General features: G+C 39.1%; 1 protein-coding gene and 1 pseudogene across 3 annotated transcripts in view; both read left to right on the top strand.

Moving 5' to 3' along the window:
• NLK (nemo like kinase) overlaps window positions 1-21,831 on the top strand; it is a 233,664-nt gene that overhangs the window by 26,365 nt on the left and 185,468 nt on the right. The window lies entirely within an intron of this gene.
• On the top strand, window positions 9,606-11,918 carry LOC119513171 (annotated as a pseudogene).

Below are 21,831 nucleotides of genomic sequence, written 5' to 3'. Positions count from 1 at the left end.
GTTTCCTTCCCCTATTTTTCTACTCATCCATCCATAAACTAGACAAAGTGGAGTGTGGTCCTTATGGCTTTCCCAATCCCATTGTCACCCGTCATAAGCTACATTTTTATACAGTTGTGTTCGAGATTCATGGGTTCTGGGTTGTAGTTTGATAGTTTCAGGTATCCACCACCAGCTACCCCAATTCTTTAGAACCTAAAAAGGGTTGTCTAAAGTGTGCGTAAGAGTGCCCACCAGAGTGACCTCTTGGCTCCTTTTGGAATTTCTCTGCCACTGAAGATTATTTCATTTCCTTTCACATCCCCCGTTTGGTCAAGAAGATATTCTCCGTCCCACGATGCCAGGTCTACATTCCTCCCCGGGAGTCATATTCCACGTTGCCAGGGAGATTCACTCCCCTGGGTGTCTGATCCCACGTAGAGGGGAGGGCAGTGATTTCACCTTTCAAGTTGGCTTAGCTAGAGAGAGAGGGCCACATCTGAGCAACAAAGAGGCATTCGGGAGGGGGCTCTTAGGCACAATTATAGGGAGGCCTAGCCTCTCCTTTGCAGCAACCGTTTTCCCAAGAGTAAAACCTATGGTAGAGGGCTCAACCCATCAAACCACCAGTCCTCTATGTCTGTGGTCATGTTAGCAACCATCGAGGTGGGGTAGGCCAATACCCCTGCATTCTCCACAGGCTCCTCAAGGGGGCACTACATATTTTTTTCCTTGTTTTTCTTTCTTTTTTTTTTTTTTTTAACTTTCCTTTCTGTTTTAAATCAACCGTATGAAAAAAAATTAAAAAAAAAAACAACATACAATCAAAGAACATTTCAAAGAGACCGTAACAAGGGAGTAAAGAAAAGACAACTAACCTAAGATAACTGCTTAACTTCCAGCCTGTTCCTACTTTACCCCAAGAAAGTTACATAATATAGCAACATTTCTGTGAACTTATTCCTACTATATCCATCAGAAATTAACAGACCATAGTCATTCCTGGGCATCCCCAGAACATTAAATAGCTTATCTGTTCTTCTTGGATTATTGTTCCCCCTTCCTTAATTGCTCTCTATTGCTAGTTCCCCTACATTCTACATTAGAAACCATTTGTTTTACATTTTTCAAAGTTCACATTAGTGGTAGCATATAATATTTCTCTTTTTGTGCCTGGCTTATTTCGCTCAGCATTATGTCTTCAAGGTTCATCCATGTTGTCATATGTTTCACGAGATCGTTCCTTCTTACTGCCGTGTAGTATTCCATCGTGTGTATATGCCACATTTTCTTTATCCACTCATCTGTTGAAGGACATTTGGGTTGTTTTCATCTCTTGGCAATTTTGAATAATGCTGCTATGAACATTGGCGTGCAGATATCTGTTCGTGTCACTGCTTTCCGACCTTCCGGGTATATACCGAGAAGTGCAGTCGCTGGATCGAGTGGTAACTCTATATCTAGTTTTCTAAGGAACTGCCAGACTGACTTCCAGAGTGGCTGGACCATTATACAGTCCCACCAACAATGAATAAGAGTTCCAATTTCTCCACATCCCCTCCAGCATTTGTAGTTTCCTGTTTGTTTAATGGTAGCCATTCTAATCGGTGTTAGATGGTATCTCATTGTGGTCTTTATTTGCACCTCTCTGATAGCTAGTGAAGCTGAACATTTTTTCATGTGTTTCTTGGCCATTTGTATTTCCTCTTCAGGGAACTGTCTTTTCATATCTTTTGCCCATTTTATAATTGGGCTGTCTGTACTATTGTCATTGAGTTGTAGGATTTCTTTATATATGCAAGATATCAGTCTTTTGTCAGATACATGGTTTCCAAAAATTTTTTCCCATTGAGTTGGCTGCCTCTTTACCTTTTTGAGAAATTCCTTTGAGGTGCAGAAACTTCTAAGCTTGAGGAGTTCCCATTTATCTATTTTTTCTTTTGTTGCTTGTGCTTTGGGTGTAAAGTCTAGGAAGTGGCCACCTAATACAAGGTCTTGAAGATGTTTTCCTACATTATCTTCTAGGAGTTTTATGGTACTTTCTTTTATATTGAGATCTTTGGTCCATTTTGAGTTAATTTTTGTGTAGGGGGTGAGGTAGGGGTCCTCTTTCATTCTTTTGGATATGGATATCCAACTCTCCCAGCCCCATTTGTTGAAAAGACCATTATGACTCAGTTCAGTGACTTTGGGGGCCTTATCAAAGATCAGTTGTCCGTAGAGCTGAGGGTCTATCTCTGAATTCTCAATTTGATTCCATTGATCTACATGTTTATCTTTGTGCCAGTACCATGCTGTTTTGGCATCTGTGGCTTTATAATAAGCTTCAAAGTCAGGGAGTGTAAGTCCTCCCACTTCGTTTTTCTTTTTTAGAGTGTCTTTAGCAATTTGAGGCATCTTCCCTTTCCAAATAAATTTGATAACTAGCTTTTCCAAGTCTGCAAAGTAGGTTGTTGGAATTTTGATCAAGATTGCATTGAATCTGTAGATGAGTTTGGGTAGAATTGACATGTTGATGACGTTTAGCCTTCATGTCCATGAACATGGAATATTTTTCCATCTTTTAAGGTCCCCTTCTATTTCTTTTAGTAGAGTTATGTAGTTTTCTTTGTATAGGTCTTTTACATCTTTGGTTAAGTTTATTCCTAGGTACTTGATTTTTTTAGTTGCTATTGAAAATGGTATCTTTTTCTTGAGTGTCTCTTCAGTTTGTTCATTTCTAGCATATAGAAACATTACTGACTTATGTGCGTTAACCTTGTATCCTGCTACTTTGCTAAATTTGTTTATTAGCTCTAGTAGCTGTATCGTCGATTTCTCAGGGTTTTCTGGATATAAGATCATATCATCTGCAAACAATGAGAGTTTTACTTCTTCTTTTCCAATTTGGATGCCTTTTATTTCTTTGTCTTGCTGGATTGCCCTGGCTAGCACTTCCAGCACAATGTTGAATAACAGTGGTGACAGCGGGCATCCTTGTCTTGTTCCTGATCTTAGAGGGAAGGCTTTCAGTCTCTCACCATTGAGTACTCTGCTGGCTGTGGGTTTTTCATATATGCTCTTTATCATATTGAAGAAGTTTCCTTCAATTCCTACCTTTTGAAGTGTTTTTATCAAAAAGGGATGTTGGATTTTGTCAAATGCTTTTTCAGCATCTATTGAGATGATCAATTGATTTTTCCCTTTCGAGTTTTTAATGTGTTGTAATACATTGATTGTTTTTCTTATGTTGAACCATCCTTGCATGCCTGGAATGAACCCCACTTGGTCATGGTGTATGATTTTTTTAATGTGTCTTTGGATTCGATTTGCAAGTATTTTGTTGAGGATTTTTGCATCTATATTCATTAGGGAGATTGGCCGGTGGTTTTCCTTTTTTGTAGCACCTTTGCCTGGTTTTGGTATTAGATTGATGTTAACTTCATAAAATGAGTTAGGTAGTGTTCCATTTTCTTCAATGTTTTGAAAGAGTTTGAGTAAGATTGGTGTCAGTTCTTTCTGGAAAGTTTGGTAGAATTCCCCTGTGAAGCCATCTGGCCCTGGGCATTTATTTGTGGGAAGATTTTTGATGACTGATTGGATCTCTTTGCTTGTGATGGGTTGGTTGAGGTCTTCTATGTCTTCCCTGGTCAGTCTAGGTTGTTCATATGTTTCCAGGAAATTGTCCATTTCTTCTACATTATCCAGTTTGTTGCCATACAGTTGTTCATAATATCCTCTTATAATTTTTTTAATTTCTTCAGGATCTGCAGTTATGTCACCTTTTTCATTCATTATTTTGTTTATATGGGTCTTCTCTCTTTTTGATTTTGTCAGTCTAGCTAGGGGCTTGTCAATCTTGTTGATCTTCTCAAAGAACCAACTTTTGGTGATATTTATCCTCTCTATTGTTTTTTTGTTCTCTATGTCATTTATTTCTGCTTTAATCCTTGTTATTTCTTTTCTTCTACTTGGTTTAGGATTGGTTTGCTATTCATTTTCTAGCTTCTTCAGTTTATCCATTAATTCTTTGATTTTGCCTCTTTCTTCCTTTTTAATATATGCATTTAGTGCTATAAATTTCCCCCTTAGCACTGCTTTTGCTGCATCCCATAGGTTTGGTATGTTGTGTTCTCATTTTCATTCGTCTCTATATATTTAGCAATTTCTCTTGCTATTTCTTCTTTAACCCACTGATTGTTTAGGAGTGTGTTGTTTAACCTCCAGGTATTTGTGAATTTTCTAAGTCTCTGATGGTTATTGACTTCTAATTGTATTCCATTGTGGTCAGAGAATGTGGTTTGAATAATTTCAATCTTTTTAAATTTATTGAGGCTTGTTTTATGTCCCAGCATATGATCTATTCTGGAGAATGTTCCGTGAGCACTAGAAAAGTGTGTGTATCCTGGTGATTTGGGATGTAATGTCCTGTATAAAATCTAATTCATTTATCAGATTGTTTAGGTTTTCAATTTCCTTATTGGTCTTCTGTCTGGTTGATCTATCTATAGGAGAGAGTGATGTGTTGAAGTCTCCCACAATTATTGTGGAAACATCAATTGCTTCCTTTAGTTTTGCCAGTGTTTCTCTCATGTATTTTGTGGCACCTTGGTTGGGTTCATAGACATTTAAGATTGTTATTTCTTCTTGCTGAATTGCCCCTTTTATTAGTATGTAGTGGCCTTCTTTGTCTCTCAAAACATCCCTGCATTTGAAGTCTATTTTATCTGAGATTAATATTGCTACACCTGCTTTCTTTTGGCTGTAGCTTGCATGAAATAATTTTTTTCCATCCTTTCACTTTCAGTTTCTTTGTGTCCCTGTGTCTAAGATGAGTCTCTTGTATGCAACATATTGATGGTTCATTTTTTTTGATCCATTCTGCGAATCTATATCTTTTAATTGGGGAGTTTAATCCATTTACATTCAACGTTATAACCGTGAAGGCATTTCTTGAATCAGCCATCTTATCCTTTGGTTTATGTTTGTCATATTTTTCCCCTCTCTTTATTAATATCCTTTATTGTACCCTTACCAAATCTCTTTAGTACTGAACCTTTCTCCAAGTCTCTCTGTCCTTTCTTTGTTTGTCTGTCTGTAGGGCTCCCGTTAGTATCTCCAGTAGGGCAGGTCTCTTGTTAGCAAATTCTCTCAGCATTTGTTTGTCTGTGAAAAATTTAAGCTCTTCCTCAAATTTGAAGGAGAGCTTTGCTGGATAAAGTATTCTTCGTTGGAAATTTTTCTCACTCAGAATTTTAAATATATTGTGCCACTGCCTTCTTGCCTCCATGGTGGCTGCTGAGTAGTCACTACTTAGTCTTATGCTGTTTCCTTTGTATGTGGTGAATTGCTTTTCTCTTGCTGCTTTCAGAACTTGCTCCTTCTCTTCTGTGTTTTACAGTGTGATCAGAATATGTCTCGGAGTGGGTTTATTTGGATTTATTCTATTTGGAGTTCGCTGAGCATTTATGATTTGTGTATTTATGTTGTTTAGAAGATTTGGGAAGTTTCCCCCAACAATTTCTTTGAATAGTTTTCCTAGACCTTTACCCTTTTCTTCCCCTTCTGGAACACCAATGAGTCTTATATTTGGACGTTTTATATTATCTATCATGTCCCTGAGGTCCGTTTCGATTTTTTCAATTTTTTTCCCCATTCTTTCTTTTATGCTTTCATTTTCCATTCTGTCATCTTCCAGGTCACTGATTCGTTGTTCAGCTTCCTCTAGTCTTGTACTATGAGTGTCCAGAATCTTTTTAATTTGGTCAACAGCTTCTTTAATTTCCATAAGATCATCTATTTTTTTATTTAGTCTTGCAATGTCTTCTTTATGCTCTTCTAGGGTCTTCTTGATATCCTTTGTATCCCATACTATGGTCTCATTGTTCATCTTTAGTTCTTTGAGTAGCTGCTCTATGTGCTATGTCTGTTCTGTTCTTTTGATTCGGGTGCTTGTGCTTGGGATATCCATATCGTCTGGTTTTTTCATATGCTTTATAATTTTCTGTTGTTTTTGGCCTCGTGGCATTTGCTGAACTTGATAGGGTTCTTTTAGGATTTGTAGACCAATTGAAGTCCTTATCTCTAATTTATCAGATCTACAGCTTCGTGGAGTACACTTTCTCTAACTAACCAGCAGGTGACGTCCACGAGCCACCTGTTCTCCACAAGCCAGTTCTCCCCTGCTTAGCCTTTGTGGTGAGTGGGGGAGTGAGTCTTGTGGAGTCCAATTGGTGTACCAAGCTTGCGTGTGTAGTTGGTGTTGCCCGCCCTGTATATGGGGCGTGTTTCTGGATAGTCAGGGAGGAGGGGTGGCTCTAACAGTCAAATCTCCCTGGTGATCCTAGAGTTTTAAAGCTGCTGCAATAGTCTAATCCTTCAGTTCAGTCCTGCCACAGTTTGTCTCTGCCACTGACCCACAAGTCCTTGGTATTGGTGTATGGCTCCTGAGACTTGCAAGTGGGCTCCTCTTCCAGGCTGTGCACCCCCTGGTCCTCTGTTGAGGGATGACTGTGCTATGTCACAGGTGAGTGCCCTCCCCCCCCCAGGGCAGTTCTGGGCTGCTGGGCTGTGTAGGGAGGCTCCGAGTCTGCTGCAATGATGGCTGAATGGGGCTGTGTTAATTCACACTGCTCCACCTTCCCAACTCTGGGACAATCAGCTGATGTTGCAGGGAAGGCTAATGTCCACGCCCAGTTTTGTGGTGTGTGCCTGTTATTTGAAGCACTGGGTTGTCTGGGGCAGCTCTGGGCTATGGGGCTGTGATGGGCAGGTGTGTTTGCTGTCCACCAGGAGATGGCTGTGAGCGGACACCCCCGTTTTCTTGGGAAGTTGTTTTGAGTGAATTTTCTCAGCCACTGGATTATTGCCTTTTGTCTCAGAGCTCTCTTAGTTGTGCTCTTGTCTTGACCTGCCCAAATTGCAAGTCTTTGAAGCTTTATGTAGTGGGCTTCTTAGAGTAATTGTTTTAGAAAAAGAAAAAAGATTAAAAAAAAAAAAAGTGCCCTCCTCAGAGATTTAATGGGTTATTGAAATGCTAAGAGACAAAGCAATTAGGGCCATTAAGGAAAGGTCCACGGGGCAGAGAGATCAGCTTTTCTTCAGGATTTGCATATGAGCCTCAGGGCCTGAGCTCTGCCCTTCCCCTTTCTATGTTCACCAGAACTCCAAAAATCCTCCACTTTTATTTTGTAGTTTTTCGTGTTGTTTTTTTCTATGCCTGTCTCCTCTCTGCTGGGCTGGCTGCTCTCAGATTCTCTGGTGTCTGGTCTCAGTCTATCTGTGGTTGGAGTTTGGATCAGTAGAATGAGTTTCCGATAAGGGCTGCCACTGCAGTTCTCCCTTCTCCTTCCCGGAGCTGACAGCTCCTCCTCCCACGGGACTGAGCCTGTCAGGGAGGGGTGCGTGTCCCCTGGCCACAAAAACTTACAGATTTCGCTGATCTCAGCAGTTCCACGTTTTCATGAGTGTTGTATGAAGTATGCCCAAAGTCAGATAGCTCTGTGGTGTCCAGTCCACGCAGTTCCTGGCTTTCTACCTACTTTCCTGGAGGAGTAACTAAAACATACAGCTCACCAGTCCGCCATCTTGCCCCGCCTCCCCTGTTATTATTTTTAAGACAATAATCAAATCGCCCCTTGAAACCCATTTGTTAGATTTTCAGTTTGGTGACACAGTCAGAACAATTTACCCCAAAATAAACATAAAGGGTGAGTAATATTAATAACTGATGATCGCATACTTCAGTTATAAAGTTTGGCGTCCAAGAGGAAAAATAATTTAAAATTTAAGATGATTTATACGTGTACTCCATTATTCTTCAAGTCCACTAATTTTCTCATTTCATTTCGTAGGATTTGATTTTAAGAACAGTTCTTTGTTTTTTAATATTCATTTTATTGAGATATATTCACATACCATGCAGTCATACAAAACAAATCGTACATTCGATTGTTCAGAGTACCATTACATAGTTGTACATTCATCACCAAAATCAATCCCCGACACCCTCATTACCACACACAAAAATAACAAGAATAATAATTAAAGTGAAAAAGAGCAACTAAAGTAAAAAAGAACACTGGGCGCCCTTGTCTGTTTGTTTGTTTGTTTCCTTCCCCCACCTTTCTACTCATCCATCCACAAACTAGACAAAGGGGAGTGTGATCCCCATGGCCCCCCCCAATTCCAGTGTCCCTCCTCATAAGCCACATTTTTATACAATTGTCTTCAAGATTCATGGGTTCTGGGTTGTAGTTTGATAGTTTCAGGTATCCACCACCAGCTACCCCAATTCATTAGAACCTAAAAAGGGTTGTCTAAATTGTGCGTAAGAGTGCCCACCAGAGTGACCTCTCGGCTTCTTCTGGAATCTCTCTGCCACTGAAGCTTATTTCATTTCCTTTCACATCCCCCTTTTGGTCAAGAAGATGTTCTCCGTCCCACGATGCCGGGTCTACATTCCTCCCCTGGAGTCATGAAGAACAATTCATTTTATCCTATCTTTTGTTTTGAACTCTGTTCCATAAAATGTATTCACTAAAATGCTCTCCTGGAGGGGAGATGATTTTACAGTCTCAGTGTCGTTTAATATTTTGTCTGTGCTTGTCATATAAAGAAAATTTCTAAATCTTTTCTCCAAAAATGTTGTTTGTAGAATCCAACTTCTGGAATTTTTATCCCCTCATTCCCATAAAAGTTCAGGTAGTAATATAGAGCATATTATTCAGTCTTCTCTGGAGATTTTATGGCATATGAGGGTTAGCAGGGAAGTAATCAAAACAAAATGAGAACTCCTGAGAAGTGAATTTGAAAACTTAAGAAATACTTACAGTAGATGAAGTGGAAAAAGATGTTGATTTACCTGTTGAAAACTGCAGAGCCTGAAGAAAAGTTCAGGTAAAATAATGTTTTATGGAAAACCTTACCAAAGTTATGGGTCTATTCTTTAGCCCTTTAAGTAGTTTAAACAGCTTTGATTTCGGTTAAGTAGTTGGGTGACTGTCCAGATTTAAGATGTCAAGAATAATTTTCTTGACCTAAATATAAGACTCTGCAATATTTTTATTAATAACTTAGATGAAAACATAGAAGGCCTAGGAAATTTGCAGATCAATGGGAGCCAGGAAAGATGGCTAACATACTAGATAACAGGTATTCAGAGAGAATACTACAAGAATGATAGGCAGAAATTGGCAAGTGGAAATTAATAGGGCTAAAGGTAAAGGACTGAATTTAGTCATCTTGAAATTAGCAAAAATATTTATCGAAGCCATCCTGTGTACCACATTCTGAGGACTGGGGGCACAATGGGAAGAAAATTAATATGGTGTTAAGCAGAGAAGACAGACATTAAACAAATTATTTTAAGTGCACAATCTCTCGAGGTAGTCTTGGATTCAGTCAGGTATCTATTGGCTGTCTGACTTTAGGCAAGTTATTTTACCTCTTTGTCCCTCAGTTTCCTATTTTAAATAGGGATTATAATGGTACCTATCTCGGGTTCTTGAAAGAATTAAATGAGATAATGCACGTAAAATGCTTAGTACAGAAGTGCCCTGGCAAACTCAGTGACTGTCTGTTGATCCATCCTTCCCCAGGATTCAGTGATTCCTCGGACCCTTGACCGTGCTAGGTTCACAGAGGAGATGTCTCTACCCTGCAGAGGTGCTTCCGGCACATGGGGACCCCGGTAGTTACAGGATATTTATGCAGCCTGATCAGTGCAGTGAGCTCTTTGCCTGATGAAAAAAAAGGAATTTTTGCAAATGGATCATACCTTCAAGATTTTGTATCTGGTGATCTTGCAGACAAGAGCACCTGGGCTGAATATAAAGGAAATTTAAAACTCCAGAAAGAGAAAGGTTAAGACTACCTCCATGGCTAAAGACAGAGATTCCCATGAGGAAAAATTGCAGTAAACTGAAAAATACATTGCAAAATTTTAATCTCCATATACAGTGTGTAAGGAAGCTTGATGTCCCAATATTGTAGAGTGCTGGGGAGGTAGAGAATATGCCACAATCATGTTCATGGGTGACACATGTACAAGAGGTTGAAGATTTTGTTCTGTAAAAAAGTATCTACCTCCACTGGGTGCCATTGAGCTCTACAATACTGCAGAGGCAGTTGCAGTGTGGAATCTGGATTATGTTGTCCTGATGTCCATGTATCATGATGATATGTCCAATGCTGGGGGAGCCGAGAACTTTGCAAAAGGAAAGGAATCCAAAAATTCTTTTGGATTGCCTTATCCCTGATATCCAAGGAGATCTGAAAGCAATATGGAAAATTGCTGCCTCAGGATTAGATGTGTACTTACATAATGTAGAAACAGTACCAGAATTACAGAGGAAAGTTCCTGATCCCTGGCCTGATTTTGACCAGTGTTTATGTGTAGTGAACATCCCAAGGAGGTTCGGCCTGATCTTATTCCTAAAACATATATAATGTTGGGTTTAGGCAAGATTGATGAGCCAACATATGCAACAGTGAAAGCAGTTCCTGAGGCAGTTGTAGACTGTTTGACTTGTGAACAATATAGGCAACCAACAAAGCATACTGTAAGGTTGAGGAATATATTACTCCTGAAAAGTTCAGAAACTGAGAAAAAGTAGGAAATGAACTTGGTTTTCATTATACTGTAAGTGGCCCTCTGGAGTGTTCTTCATAGAAAGTAGGTGAATTTTTCCTGAAAAATCTAGTAGCCAAAAGAAAAACAAAAGCCATGTAAAAGTTAAACAGACAAGACCTTCAAGATTATGATCTTAAAAAGTTTAATTTCAGTTGGTAACAGGCAGAGCCAGAATGTCCTGACTTCAGGAGTTGTACCATAACTCTTTCTGTTTTAAGAAAAATATCAATAAACATGTATTTACTTATAAAAATTCACTTAGTTTTAGCATATCCTCTTTATTGCTGTAAATCATAAAACATCTTTGTAAGGGCTTACTTTTAGTAGTATAATTAAAATAATATTAAGAACTTATAAAAAAACTTAGTATAGTGCCTTTTCCATAGTAAACACTTACAAACATTAACTTTTTTATTGTTATCTGTTAGCACTTACTTCTTGTTTTATGGAGAAAAACATGGTGATCATGGTATCTGATGTAATTTGTGAGGCCAGGGAAGCTTCTCTGACACAATCTCTACCTTGAAGAAGCTTGTACTTGAATCTTTGTAAACAAATTACTGTTAAGCAGTGCTTAGTGATATACAGGAGGCTTATTGTCAGAAGACATAGATGGGGTAGCTGGGTCCTCAATGGTGCACAATTCCAGGAGATCAAGTTCACAATATTATGTTGTAAATGGTAACCCCTGCAGTTATACAATACATTTCTTGGAAGACCTAACTGAGACTTTTGTAGTAGGCCAAATGAAAGGAACAACATGTGAGTCAAATTTGATGGTGAAAGGGTTAGAGGATGAGAGAGAAGGACATGTCAGATAGAGGGAATTTCATGGTCAAAGTCATGGGGATGTGCACGATCTTGGTACTTTGGGGGACCTGGAATTAGTTCATTACAGCTAATCCATAGAAAGAGAGAGAGTGATTACTAAAAGAAGAGATTATGAAGGACCTTGTTTGCTATATTAATACCTTCAGAATTTTGTGTGAATCTAGGAAGCCATTCATTGAGTTAAACAGATGATTAAAATGGTCAGATTTATTTTTAAAAGGTGGCTTAGGGAATATTGAGGAGAATGGTTTGGAAGCTGGGAAAATACAACTGTACTACTCTAGGTCAATGCTCCTCCAAGTGTAGAACACAAACTGTTTGTTACTACAGGTTAGGAGTGATAAATGAGTACCTTTCTTTTTAGCCTGTAACTTGCTGGAGGCTCATCCCTAGATCTTTTAGAAACTTTTATGGGAATTTGACATGGTTCATGGTTTATAACCTTTACTGGGACTCCAGTGTTGTCTGGCCAGTTGACGTCCTTCACCCCTCATTAACTCCCAATCCACTATATGCTTGTTTTTATTCATACTATATAGCTCGAACTGCTCCTGTAGATAATGACTGATGACCTATTATTAATTAGCATGTAGATGCCAAATCCAGTGGGCACATTTCAGTCCTCATGATTTCTGTTGTATGTTTCAAGAGTTTGTTCTTTTTTGTGCTAAGTAGTATTCCATTATATGAATATACCACAGCTTTTGGTATACTTGTCCTCATTCAGTTCCTTTTCTGCATTACCCACAACAACTATTCAAACCTATACCAGTCTCTTCAAGTTCCTACTCCACCTCTTTCTTATTTTCTACAGATGACTTCATCTCCTATTTCAGAGAGAAGATAAAGCCAAAGGATGCAGGAACTGTATAACTTTCTCCTCCACCCAGAGACAGACTTACGTGTCAACGCCATATTTATCTTTCCTTCACTTTTCTTTTTGGATCCTATTCTCTTACAGTTTTTGCAGGGACTTTGCTCTATTTATTATCTTCTTCTCTCTGTTTTTCAACCTCTGCCTCTCTGTAGTACCTTTAGGGGTGAGCCTATAATCTTGGCTCAAGCCTTCCCCTAAAGTCAACCCTCATCACCCTCTAGATTCTCTCTTTCCCTCCACAGCTAAATTCTTGACAGAGTAGTCTTCAATCACTGTCTCTACTTCTTCATCTCTCATTAACTCCCAAACCACTGTACACTTTTTTTTACTCATACCATACAGCTCACACTGCACCCATAATTAACAGGTGGGTGCCAAATCCAGTGGGCACATTTCAGTCCTCATGATTTCTGTTGTGTTTCAAGAGTTTGTTCTTTTTTTCTAAGTAGTAGTCCATTATATGAATATACCACAGCTTTTTTTTTATCCATTCATCTGTTGATGGACAGCTGGGTAGTTTCCACTTTTTGGCTATTACCAATAAAATTGCTATAAATATTCATATATACAAATCTGTGTGTGGACATATGCTTTCATTTTTCTTGGATAAATACCTAAGAGTTGAATGGCTGGGTCAAATGGTAACTTTAAGAAATTGCCAAATTGTTTCCAAAGCAGTTGTACCATTTTGTGTACCCACCAGCAGTGCGTGAGAATTGCACTTGCTCCACCTCCTCATCAGCGCTTGGTATTATCGGTTTTGTGGGGTTTTTCCCCCTTCAATGTTAGCTATTTTAATAGGTATGTAGTATTGTCTCATTAAGGTTTTACATTTCCCTAATGACTAATGATGTTGAGCATCTTTTCATGTGCTTTTTGCCAAGTCTGTATTCTTTTTGGTGCAGAATTTGTTCAAACCTTTCTCCAGTTTTTGATTGGATTGTTTTCTTACTGTGGCATTTTGAGAGCTCTTTCCATAGCCTGGCTATAAATCCTCTTTCATTTTTGTGATTCACAAATATTTTCTAGTTTAGTTTATAGTCTAGTTTTTTTCTTTCTTTCTTTCTTTCTTTCTGGAGGCTTAAGGGGAGAATCTGTTTCCTTGCCTTTTCCAGCTTCTAGAACTGCTTTCTTTGCATTCTTTGGCTTATTACCCTTCCTCCATCATCAAAGTTGGCAGCATAGCATCTTTAAATCTCTCTCTGCTTCTATCTTTACATTGCCTTTTCTCTTATAAGAACACTTGTGATTACATCTGGCCCATCCAGGTAATCCAGGACGATTTTCTCAAGATACCCGAATTAATTATATCTGCTGGGTCCCTTTTGCCACATAAGGTAACATTCACCAGGTTCTGGGGATTAACAGGTGGACATCTTGGTTGGGGGTGGGGTGGGGATTGGCATCATTCAGCCTACTACACATATGTTCCATCTTATAAATACTGCAAAATAATCTTCTGAAGTGATACTCCTACTATTCCTATCAGCAAGGTATGAGAATTCTGGTAGCTCCACATCCTCATCAACTTTTGGTCTATTCCATCCTTTCCATTTTAGCCAGCTATCTAGCTCACAAAACTATCTTGAAAGACATATTTTCTGTGTCCACAATTCTGCCCAAGTCCCCTTCCCTCTTTAGTTTTTATTGAAATTGTTCACGTACCATATAACTATCCAAAGATCCAAAGTGTACAATCAGTTGCCCATGGTACCATCATATAACTGTGCATCCATCACCACAATTAATATTTTTTTCAATTTTTAGAACATTTTCATTACTCCAGAAAAGAAATAATGACAAAAAAAGGAAACTCCAATCCTCCCATACCCCTAACCACTCTCCCTCCATTATTGATTCATAGTTTTAGTATAGTACATTTGTTACTGTTGATGAAAGAATGTTAAAATACTACTAACTGTAGTATATAGTTTGCAAGAGGTATATATATTTTTTCCTATATGCCCCTCTATTATTACCTTCTACTTATAGTGTCATACATGTGTTCTAATTCATGAGAGAGATTTCTAATATTTGTACAGTAAATCACGGACATTGTCCACCACAAGATTCACTGTTTTATACATTCCCATCTGTTAACCTCCAACTTTCCTCTGGTGACATACATGACTCTGAGCTTACCCTTTCCACCACCTTGACAAACCATTCAGCACTGTTAGTTATTCTCACAACATGCTACCATCACCTGTGTCCATTTCCAAACATTTTAGTTCATCCTTGTTGAACATTCTGTTCATAATAAGCAACTGCTCCCCATTCTTTAGCCTCATTCTATACCCTGGTAACTTACATTTCATGTCTGTGGGTTTACGTATTATAATTAGTTCATATCAGTGAGAACCTGCAATATTAGTCCTTATGTGTCTGTCTTATTTCACTCAATATAGTGCCCTCAGGGTTTATTTATCAACCCATTTTTTTAAGACGGTTTTGTTCACACACCATACATTCCATCCTAAGTAAACAATCATTGGTTCCCTGTATAGTCATGTATTTATGTATTCAGCACCATTGCAACTATCTAAATAAGGACATCTCCATTTCTTCCACGAAGAAGGAGGAAGAGTCAAAGAAGGTAGAGGGACAGAAGAAAAAGAAGAAAGAGAGAGAAAAAAAATTACAGCTAGAAAGCAACAAAAAGAAAGATAACATTAAACTAAAGTAGAATACAGCGTCAGACAATATCACCAATGCCAGGAGTCCCAAACCCTTCCCCCGTGTCCCCCCACCCCATATGCATTTAGCTTTGGTATATTGCCTTTGTTATATTAAAGGAAGCATAATTCAATGTTTCTGTTAATTATAGTCTCTAGTTTGCATTGATTGTATTTTCCCCCCAATCCCACCCTATTTTTTTTATTTTGAAATAAATTCAAAGTTATAGGAACAGTTGCAAAAAACAATACTAACCCCATCATACCCTGACCCCCCTCCCCCGATAGCTCAATCCACCAACTTTAACATGCTGTCACATCACTATTTCTTTCCCTCCCTATCTATCATCCATCATCTATTGCTGTCTCCTGAACATATGAGAGCTAGCTGCACACATCCTTGAAGATACACTATAATTCACGTATACACTTTCCATGAACAAGAACATTCTTTTATGCAATCCCATTAAGCGCAGCTAAGAAGTACAAGAGATTCAACAATGATACAAAGCTTACATTCTGTATTTCCTTTTCCTTATGTCTCAACTGTGTCCCTTTGAGCCACCTGTCCTCTATCCTCCAATCCCATCCGAGTTCATCCTTAGCATTCAATTGTCATCTATTTAGACTATCTTTTTTTTTTTTTTTTTCAGTTGTGGAAACATATATACAGCCTAAATCTTCCCATTCCACCTCCTCCCTAGCCTTGCATTAGTGGGATTAATCACATTTAGAATGTTGTGATGCTCTTTCCCACCATCCATTACTAGAAATTTCCCTTCACCTCAAACAGCAACTCTACACTCAATTTCTTAACTCCCCATTGCCCCTTCCCCCATTTCTCTTAACCCAAACTCTACTTTTCATCTCTATGGTTATATTCTCTGATAATTTCTTTGTGTTTACTGTGGAGCTTCAAATTAACTTCTTAGATTCATATCAATCTTGTTTCTCTTTGATACCATCTTCACTTCAATAGGACACATAAACTATGTTCCTATACTCCTTCATCCCCCCACCTTTATATAGTTGTCTAAAATTACATATTTTACATTGAGTTCAAAACCACTGATTTGTCGTTAGAGTTTGTGTATTTTATATATCATGGAGGAAGTAAATAGTGGAGTTACAGTTCAAAAATTGTTGACTTCTATTTGTATTCCATTGTGGTTGGAGAATGTGCTTTGAGTATATTCAATTTTTTTTTTTTAACTTCTTGAGGCTTGTTTTATGTCCCAGCTTATGGTCCCTTCTGGAGAAAGATCTGTGATCACTAGAGAAAAATGAGTGTCCTGGTGATTTGGGATGTAAGGTACTATATGTCTGTTAAAATTCTCTATATCTCTTTCTCCTTTCTTTCTCTGTTGGTAGGGCTCCCTTTAGAATCTGAAGTAGGGCAGGTCTTTTATTGGCAAAGTCTCTCAGCATTTGTTTGTCTGTGAAAAATTTAAGCTCTTCCTCAAATTTGAAGGAGAGTTTTGCTGGATAAAGTATTGTTGGTTGGAAATTTTTCTCTCTCAGTATTTTAAATCTATCATGCCACTGCCTTCTCACCTCCATGATGGCCGCTGAGTAGTCACAACTTAGTCTTATGTTGTTTCCTTTGTATGTGGTGAATTGCTTTTCTCTTGCTGCTTTCAGAACTTGCTCTTTCTCTTCAGTATTTGAGAGTCTGATCAGAATATGTCTCGGAGTGGGTTTATTTGGATTTATTCTATTTGGAGTTCGCTGGGCATTTATACTTTGTGTATTTATATTGTGTAGAAGGTTGGGGAAGTTTTCCCCAACAATTTCTTTGAATTCTCTTTCTAGACCTTTACCTTTCTGTTCCCCTTCTGGGACACCAATGAGTCTTAAGTTTGGATGTTTTATTTTATCTGTTGTATCCCTGAGATCCATTTCGATTTTTTCGATTTTTTTCTCCATTCTTTCTTTCGTTCTTTCATTTTCTGTTCTGTGGACTTCTAGGACACTGAGATGTTGTTCAGCTTCCTCTAGTCTTGTATTGTGAATATCCAGAGTCTTTTTAATTTGGCCAACAGTTTCTTTTATTTCCATAAGATCTTCTATTTTTTTTAATTTACTCTTGCAATGTCTTCTTTATGCTCTTCTAGGGTCTTCTTTATGTCACTTATATCCTGGGCCGTGGTCTTCTTGATGCCTTTAAATCCTTTGCCATGTTTTCTTTCCTCGATTGTAGTTCTTTGATTAATTGTGCGAGGTACTGTGTCTCTTCCAATATCTTGATTTGTGTGTTTGGAGTTGGATTCTCCATATCATCTGGTTTTATCATATGCATTAAGATTTTCTGTTGTTTTTGGCCTCTTGGCATTTGCTTTGCTTGATAGGGTTCTTTCAAGTTGTAAAAAAAAAGATACCAATCTAATTTTTCAGAAACACAGTTTGGTAGCATACACTTTCTCTAACTAACCAGCAGATGGAGTCTGTGAGTCACCTATACCCTTCAAGTCAGTTCTCCACCTTGTCCCCATGGTGTGTGAGGAAATGATTCTTGTGGGGTTCAGTTGGAGAACTCAGTTTGGGTGTGTTGCCGGAGCCGTCCGCCCTGAATGTGGGGCGTGTGTATGGGTGGCCAGGGAGGAAGCTTTAATATTCAAATCCCCCAGGTTCCCGGAGATTCACGGCCGCCACAAGAGTCTAAGCCTTCATTTCAGTTCAGCCCCAGACCCTCTCTCTTGCTGTCCCACAAACCACTGGACTTTGCGTACTGTCCCTGGGTTCTCTGAGCGGGTCCCCCGTCCAGCTGTGATCCTCCAGGACCTCTGCCAAGGGAATGCCGTGCTACATCACCAGTGCACGCCGTCCCTCAAGGGAAGCCCTGGGCCACCGGGCTGTGCCGGGGCACTTTCAGCCTGATGCAAAGATGGCCGAATGGGGGATCTCAATCCCCGCCTCCTCGCACAGTTCCTCCTTCCCAGCTCCAGGACAACTGGCGGGGCTCTGGGCTGTGGGCATGGCCCTGGGCAGGAATTTATCCAGCCTTTCGGGGAGCCAGCTGCAAGCTGCGTGGTTTCTTCCTGCTTCCGGCTCTCCCCTCCGTTCCCCTAGCCCCAAGGGTATCTGCAGCAGGCTATCTTCCCAGCCAGACACCGAGAGGCCGGCTCAGCTCCCTCTTGCTTGTTTTACTGCATGGTTCCCACTATCGCAGCTGCAGCCGCTCCTGGGTTTTTCCCTTTTTTTTTTTTTTTTTTCAAAAGAGCCAGTCGGTCCCCAAATGCCGAACCCTGGCTTCCCCAGACCACCGCACGGCTGTGGGTCTTCCAGCCAGCTTACTCACTCGTTTCAGAATGCAGACTCCCGGTTTCACCAAGTATACAGCCCCTGTGGAACTAGCAGACCCCGTCCAGCTGACGCATCACTGTAACCAGTATTCTGGGTCACTTTCTGGTTTTTATCTAGTGTTTTTCACAGAGGTGTTTTTTTGCCCTGTCTCACCTAGCCGCCATCTTAGTTTTTCCTCCCACCCTATTTTTATCACCTAGCAATGTTGACATTCATTTGTTCTATCTCATGTAAGAACATATTTGTACCTTTTATTTCAATCATTGAGCACCCTAGGTTTCACTGAGTTACACAGTCCCAGTCTTTATCTTTCATCTTTTGTTCTGGTGTCCCACATGCTCCTAACCTTCCTCTTTCAACCATACTCACAGTCATCTTTGTTCAGTGTACTTACACTGCTGTGCTACTATCTTCCAAAATTGTTTTCCAAACCTCTCACTCCTGTCTTTTCCTTTCTGTCTGCAGTGCTTCCTTTAGTGTTTTTCTAGAGCAGGTATCTTGTTCACAAACTCTCTCATTGTCTGTTCGTCAGAGAATATTTTATCTCTCCCTCATATTTGAAGGCAGTTTTGCTGGTTATAGGATACTTGGTTGGTGATTTTTCTCTTTCGGTATCTTAAATATGTCACCCCACTTCCTTCTTGCCTCCAGGGTTTCTATTGAGAAATCCTGAAATAGTCATATCAAGCTCCCTTTGTATGTGATGGTTCGCTTTTCTCTTGCTGCTTTCAGGATTCTCTCTTTATCTTTGATGTTTGATAATCTGATTATTAAGTGTCTTGGCATAGGCCTATTCAGATCTATTCTCTTTGGGGTATGCTGCTCTTCTTGGATCCGTAATTTTATATCTTTCATAAAAGATGGGAAATTTTCATTGATTATTTCCTCTATTATTGCTTCTGCCCCTTTTCCCTTCTCTTCTCCTTCTGGGACAACAATGACATATACATTCCTGCATTTCGTTTTGTCCTTAAGTTCCTGGAGGCATTGCTCATATTTTTCTGTTCTTTTCTCTATCTGTTCTTTTGTGTGTAGGCTTTCAGGTGCATTGTTCTCCTGTTCCTGAGTGTTTTCTTCTGCCTCTTGAGATCTGTTGTTGTATGTTTCCATTGTGTCTTTCATCTCTTGTGTTTTGCCTTTCGTTTCCATAGATTCTGCCAGTTGTTTTTTTTTTGAACTTTTGATTTCTACTTTATGTACGCCTAGTGTTTTTGTTATACGCGTCATATCTTCCTTAAGCTTTTTGAGTTGATTTAGTATTAGTTGTTTAAATTCCTGTGTCTCAGTTGAAGTGTAAGTTTGTTCCTTTGACTGGGCCATAACTTTGTTTTTCTTAGTGTAGGTTGTAGTTTTCTGTTGTCTAGGCATCTGATTTCCTTGGTTACCCCAATCAGGTTTTCCCAGACCAGAACCGGCTCAGGTCGTAGAAGAAGGCAGTAGTATCATGTCTCCCTGAGAATGTCTTCGAAGATTGGTGCACCCTGTGAAGCCTCAAGTCAGTGTGCTTTTCCTCCCAGCCGGTGTCACCTGTCAGCCTGTAGCTCAAGACTGGTGTAAGGAGGTGTGGCCTGTGGCTGTTTTCCCCCAGGCACTGGTTTCCTGTTCTTAATGGAGGGTGGATAGTAGAGCTGGGCCCCACCTCTTTCCTCTTAAGGAAGATACTCCCCCCTGCCCCCCCAAGGTTATTAGCATTTGAATAGACTCTGCCTGTGCTGTCTCCACTCTTTTCTGGGTCATAGCACTGGGAACTGAAAATGGCTGAGGCTTTCTCCACTGAGCTGAAAAAAGGGACAGAAAGCCCCCTTCAGGGTCAGTCTGTGGCCACCTCCAGCTCTTCAAGGTCAGTCATCACCAGAAGCCTCTGTCTGCTTGTTTGGGATTTGTTGCTTGTATTGAGGAGTCCATACTTGTTAATTAAAACCCCAGTTGGGGCTCTGCTGAGCTATATTTGCTTGCTCGGAGATTGCTGCTCTCTAGCACCACAAGGCTTTGCATTTCGAGCTGTGGGGGAAGGGGGCTCCTGGCTTGGATATGCAGTTTTTACTTACAGATTTTATGCTGGGATCTTGGGCATTCCTCCCCATTCACGTTGGTGTATGATGAGTGGACAGTCAGGTTTGTCCCCCCCGCAGTTATTCCAGATTATTTACTAGCTGTTTCTGGTTGTTTATTAGTTGTTCCAGGGGGACAAACTAGCATCCACTCCTCTCTATGCCGCCATCTTCTTCCATCCTCCTTTGTTCCTTTTTAAACATTCTCTTAAATGTCTTTCACAGAACAGAAATTTTAATTTTGATGAAGTCCAGTTACCATTTTTTTCTTTTGTGGATCATGCTTTTGGTGTCATGGGAACTTTTTGCCTGTCCCAGGTCATGAAGATTTCTCCTTTTCTTATAAAAGTTGTATAGTTTAACACTTTACATTTAGATGTATATTCCATGTTTGAATTGATTTTTGGGTAAGGTGTGATCTTTAGGTCAAGTGTCTATTTTTTTTTTCTTTACATATGGATGTCCAGTCGTTCCAGTGCTATTTGTTGAAAAGCCTATCCTTTCTCCATTGATTTATCTTTGTACCTTTTTGAAAAATCAATTGGCCATATTTATGTGGGTCTCATTTCTTCTTTAACCTATAGACTATTTGGCTATGTATTTTTAATTTTCAAAAATATTATTTTCAAGTTACTGCCTCATAATATAATGCTATTCTAATATAGAATACATGGTCTGCCTGGAATTTGGGATTCATGGAGATTTACCTGTGGCCTAGTATTTGATTATTATGATTATTATTTATAAATAATTCTGTTGTATTTGAAAATTACATTTATTCTGTAGTTGTTTGGTGTGATGTTTTACATATGTCAAGATATATTGTTTAAATCTCTTGCTACGGTGAATTTGTCTTATTTCTCCTCTTAGTTCTCTCAATTTTTGTTTTATATATTACGAAACTCTTATTAGGTACATACAAGTTTAGGATTTATATTTTTCTATTACATTGAGCGTTCTAAATTTGTATAACTCTTCTTAGCTCTAAAACTATTCCTATAATGCTTGTTTTCTCTTATTATGCAGCTCTTTGTTGCACTTTTTGTTTCTTTTAAATTGATTTTTGAAATTTGGTTGTCATTTATGTGCAACAGAATATACAGATCTTAAGTATAAAGTTCGATGAGTTTTGACAGTAGTGCAATACTCATGTAATCATTACTTGTCAAAATACAGAACATTTTCATCACCCCAGGAAGTTCACCTGTGAATTCCACCATGTGCCCTTCCCCTAGCCTCAGAAAACCATTCAAGATGATTCTTTTCATCTTTGATTAGATTTGCTTGTTCTTAGATTTTGTATAAATGGTATCATACAATATGTACTCTTTTGTTCCTGGCTTCTTTTACTCTAGATAATGTTTTTGCAATTCATTCATGGTATGTGTATCAGTGTTTTTCTTCATTTTATTATTGAATGGTATTTTAGTCTGTGAATATAGCACGGTTTGTTTATCCATCCTTTTGTTGATGGTCGTTTGGGTTGTTTCCAGTTTTGGGCTA

The sequence above is a fragment of the Choloepus didactylus genome, chromosome 18 (genome assembly GCF_015220235.1).
Source record: "Choloepus didactylus isolate mChoDid1 chromosome 18, mChoDid1.pri, whole genome shotgun sequence".
Classification (NCBI taxonomy): Eukaryota; Metazoa; Chordata; class Mammalia; order Pilosa; family Megalonychidae; genus Choloepus; species Choloepus didactylus.
This window is presented reverse-complemented; position numbering and strand designations above follow the sequence as displayed.